Here is a 5,766-nt window from a genome sequence, read left to right on the forward strand (position 1 = left end):
GGTTGTTTTCCATGTTTTGAAGCTGACAGATGTAGATGTTAAACTATAAAAATAAAAGTAAGGTTGTCTTGGTTTTTTATTTTTGTCAAGAGGTAATTTTCTAATAAACCCCTATACATGTTAAGGGTCACCCGTATCTTTCATAATAATATAGTTAATCTGCAGGGGCATGACCGATTAACTATAATAATATGAACGATTCTGGTGGTCCTTAACTTTTGTTAAGTAGTATATGAACACGATCCTCGAACATATGGAGTTCATGTAATGTGAACAGGACAGAATGTAAAACTGACATATTTTACAAATTACCTCCAACACACGTATGTCAAATTACCCCATCATCGGGATATATCTTTGAAGACAGTGTAACTCTATCTCCTTAATCAGGTTACGACTCGTAAGTACACATGTACTATCTATACTCTGATGATAAACTCTAATCCAGCTGAGACCTGTAAACTAACAGTAATCTCCGATGTTATGTTAGCCAGCATGTTCACGTGGAGAGGGTCATCACTACTGCACTGGAAACCTACTTGTTGCCTTGCCATAGATTATCATACAAAAATCGAAAGTACAATCTACATCAATACTTTGTAAATCTAATATTAATCTATCCATTGCAAAATGTTGGAAATTCGAACCTTACGATATTCCATTTTCTGAGGAGATTTACAATGAATATGATAATATATACATACATAACTGGTTATCAATTATCTTCTACACACAGCATGTTACATGTACATTAAACATAGGGCAAATACTATTTCGGCTTTTAATACTAAACAAAGGCGGATCCTACGGAATCCTTTTAGGGCCATTTATTTTTTTATTTTTTTCTTGAAATTTCAATGCGCCGCCAATGCCTCGCCTGTATCAAAGCAAATGGTGGTCACACCCGATATTATGCTAATGATTTCAATAACATAACATTTACACCGCAGTGACTTTTTACCGTTGGTAACTGAGCAATTTTCTTAGTGTAGTAATATTTAACTGTTAGCTTCCATCGTAAAATGCAAGATAGCAGAAAAATGGTATTTGGACGTTTCATCAAATGTGCCGGAACTGCCAATGAGCCCGACGGTATTTAAATTCCGTCTCACGATCCAAGGACAATTAGCTAACTGGAGTCAAAACCTTGCATACAAAACCATAACTTTTGTAGTGAATCAGTCGTTTATGTGAAGTTTTATGGAGTGAATCTGATTCTCGAATTTGACCCCAACTTATAAACAACATATCACCAAGAAAGCGATCTTAGCGCTAAGATGATCGTAACTCCTATACTACCGTAACATAGGCTTACGACAGTCTTAGCGTTAAGATCGCTTTGTGCAAGTGGGCACTGGAAACTCATTAAACTTGGCTGTTTAGTACAACATCAGTTGACAAGCTTGGATAACAGATACTGCTTCTATGACGCAGGGAATTTAAAAAAAAAATGTTTTTCTTATTGTCAATACAAATAACTGAGGCGCAGCATTTGAAGGCGCGCATATCCTGGTGAAACAGTTCCTTATTTTATTAGCCTCATCACACGATCACGTGAACTCTCAACGGTCTGTAACAGTGTGACCCAGGTCAGAGGATGCGCTCGTGGTATCGCAGATTATTATTTTAAAAAAGAAATTGTTTTAAAAATGGCTATACAGACTATTACTACTTCCCTTGATTTAAGGTATGTGTTGAGTCCTGCCTGGAGAAGGTCATCTGGTAGAGATATTCCAAGCAAAGGCACATACACTTTTATAATTTAATCTAGAGATTCCGGTGAAGTCCGGGTCCCCAGTGTTATAAGTACCAGTTACGACATATGACCTTGTGGAAAAACCCTATGAGGCTAAAAATAGCACAACATGTAAGCCTCCTTTTGGGACTTAGTTGTCAAACATCTAGTCTCTGCAATGAACATATTTTACAGATAAAAGCAATTATTTTAATTATTAAAATAGAGTAAACACGAGCCACTACAGTTTCAGATACTGTAGTAATCTAGACTTGTCAAATATTATAGACTTGCATGGGCTGTATTGGATATATTTGTTTCAGGGTCTGTGTAACAGACTCGGGACTTAGCGGCGCGTGGGTTGAGCGCTCGATGACAAATATGTACAGTGTATTGTGAACAAATCTCGGGACAATTGACAATTGGAACACTGTGTTTGTCCCTTTTTTATGTATATCGAGGCAGCAGTAAAATAACAACTTCAAGGCCAAGACGTGAATTGGACACGATCTTGAAGTCGTTGAAGTCGTTTCAAATCAAGATCGTTGATCGTCTTGCCCTTCAGTGCATCCTCTATTATCCTACGGGTCATATCGTTATGGGGGGCATAGGGGTCCAAGTCTTCTAGGGCGCCACAATTTGCTGTACAGAGTTGTGTCCCTTTGTACATGCCAGAAACCTATGGTTGTGGGTTCGAATCCCGGTTCGCCCCGATTTTTCGAGGGTTGTCAGCACCATACCCGTGCTCCATCTTCCCGAGGCAAGAGAGTTAACTGACTTTAAAAGTCCAGTTTCCACCCTTGCCGAACTTGGCTGGAATTCCTGGGCTCGATCGTAGCGCCACCGGTGGTTATTACGAGTTATGTCCCTTCTAAGCCTCTCCTATGGGCCAATCAGATTCCACCTCTCGTATCACTTGCATTTGTTTCAAATTAAATGGCGGCGCTCAGTCAAGACGATCTGGTCGATAATCAAGATCTATATTGTGATAAAACGGGTCTTACATCTCAAAATGCATCAAATCACATGAGCACCTTGATTAAAAACATGAAAAGACTTGAAAAATATCTGTTGACAACGTGTTGGCGATGCACATGTTTTGCAAATCCTGCAATCGACCGAAATCTGCACGAAAGTTTACGAACCGGATTTCGATTTCGTTGCGCGATTTTGATTGGACTATGCATAGACTCGTTACTCTAACTCCATAATACCAGCCGTGTTCGGCAAGGGTGGAAACTAGACTTTTATAGCCAGTTTACTCTCTTGCCTCGGGAAGATGACCCGTGCTCGTGCCCAAAGTGGTAAACGTCTGATGTGACCAGTAATAAGATGTCCTAAGATCTTTGTTTAGCGGTCGCGAGAACTAAGATCTGATTTTAATGTGGTCGGACTTTTAGGTGCCTCCACAAATGCAACCGGCATGTCTTTTAGCTAAAGGACCTCCCCCGTCTTAGTACTCAGGAAAACATTATTAATAACAATCTTGCGATTCGTTTAAATTCATCGAGGGAGTCATTCGTCACCACTCGCCCCTTTCCCTCACCTACAAGCAGTTTGTCCCGAAAAACCACGAGTTGGTCACGAATGCGAGGGATGGCGCGGAGGGGGCCGCGACTTTGAAGGTCGATCTATGCCGAACTCGCTTTCAGAAGAGGCATTTGGATTGGTTGTTGATTTCAAGCTCATGAGCGAGAGAAATTCTGCGCAAAGTTTGCAATGAGAGATATGGAACTTCTGACGTTACTTCCAAACCAGAAGCCATGGTGGCGAATGGGTACAGGGTATTGATCATAATAGAATGAAGGTACCATTCATTGGATACTCGAGGATGCATTCCTTTGGGATACATTGTGTTAAAAAACAAATGTATATACGTGTATGAATACTCCTTTGGATGTCAGTGTGACTCTGTGATTATCTTTTTTTTTTAAAACGTGGAACCCATTAAGTCGGAATGCTGTTTATCGGTTGCAAAAACAAAGTAAGAAGTAAAAAGAGGCAAAATAAGAAAAAAAGAAAAAAGAGGCCGGAAATCTGTAGATACAGAGGAAGTCTGTTTCAAGGCTACCTTTTCTGCCGTTGTGTCACGTTCACGTTCATACCAACGTCCCCAGTGACAGTGTTACGAGATGTTTCAGGTGTTATGAGGAGGCTCAATGTATCACTGCCGACGATCGTGTACAGTCTGTCTCACACTCCCTGAACCACATTATGTTCCCTTCCTCCCAGCCCTTACTGTATTGCTTTGGACCTCATGAAGCAAGTCTAGATTTCCGACAGGTTCTGAATCTCACATCTCACGGGGCTCCTTTTCAATATAAATGTATTTGTTGTTCGTAAAGCCACACTCGCTCCATTGCCCTCTTCCTCGTCTCCATGCCACTGATGGATAAACACATCGTACCCATGTAAAACTGTATTATTTAAGTGAGAACAGTAATATCCAATTACAGAGCAACTCTTAGAATAAATTAAGTTTTGAAGGTGTATCTACATTAATGGATTTTTTATGATTAAAGCGTAGCATCATTCATAGTACTTTGATAACCTTCATTTCGAATTGACATTCATTAAACAAACGTATGCTGTGTGTAGATCGTCAAAATGATATAAATCATCAAAATAATATATCACCCAAATCAAACACATAAAATATTAAATTTTCACATTTAAATGATATATTCCTACCATTATTTATTACACGCTTCATTATATTAAGTAGAATGTGCCGAGTGAAGGAAATCTCTACCTTGCTATATAGACAGATAAGACTATGCTCTTAGTAATTTGACATACCCTGAAGATTCTTCAGCGAAATGAAAGAATTGAAGACGGACACAAAACTAAGACACGACATCACAGTGACTATGTCAAGGTGAGCTAAGAAAAACCAGAGTGCATCCACATGAATGTCTATAGCGTATCTGCCGTGGACCCGTTATATATGACTCACTTTCTGAAGGTCCCTATATAGATAAGATAACGGCAACAGGTAAATACCGGTACACACTTGTTTAATAACTACAACAATTAAGATATTTAGGAAAATGCTCGGCTGATATTTTGCGATTTATATTTGTAAAAGTTATATTTAAATAAAATAGATGTATATACAGTTACGCACTTACACTTCTTCATACTGGGTTTATACGATTATTTGACACTAACATCGTTCAAGTCATTGACACACTGTATGAAAACACTGGTGTTAGTGAAACGAGAAATAAAATAAATGCAGACTTGCATCACTTCAGCGAACAAGAAACCTGTGACTCAAAACATCCTACCGCGCTGATTATGTCTCTATATGTTTGTCAGCATCATACCCGTGCTCGTAAGTTTCATAAAAATGGTCAGCGCCTAAGACGTGCATCACTCGGATGATTAAAAACATACATGTAAAAATTTAGAAGTATCTATATAGATCTTCTTAATATCGTTAATATAGTTCTAACATGAGAAGACCGTGGATAGAGCGACTTTCGGGACGGTTGTGGGTTCAATAACCGGCTGCATCATACGAAAATACCTTCAAATATGGTACTTGTTGTTACCCTGCCTGGTGCCCGGCATTAAGGGCTAAAACAAGGACTGTACGGCTCGAAGTCAGTATACTGTGTCTGAGTGTGGTATCAGGGTTAAACTGCGGCATGGCATTTCAATGGGCTTGCACTGTAAAATCGGCGTTAGTCCGGACTAGTACAAGCACACACACACACACACACACACACACGCACACACACGCACAAGTGCATGCACGCCGCTATATAAGCCTAATTATCTCGAACGCGACGTTAAAATTAAATGTTTTAACATCAATCGTGACGGTAACGTCGAAAGAAGATCGATATTTATTAAGCAATTGAACAGTTTGAAAAGATATTTCTTAACTCGGCTTTGAAAATATAAACAAATTGACAGCCGCCTAAATACAACACAGCCGGCTGTCAGTGGCAAGCACAAATCGACTTCTGACTCGCCTATCATTTGTAGCAGACGACGCTCTTGCCCTCACGTGGTCTAATCAG

The sequence above is a fragment of the Haliotis rufescens genome, unplaced genomic scaffold (assembly GCF_023055435.1).
Source record: "Haliotis rufescens isolate VD_foot unplaced genomic scaffold, xgHalRufe1.0.p SCAF_11, whole genome shotgun sequence".
In the NCBI taxonomy this organism is placed as follows: domain Eukaryota; kingdom Metazoa; phylum Mollusca; class Gastropoda; order Lepetellida; family Haliotidae; genus Haliotis; species Haliotis rufescens.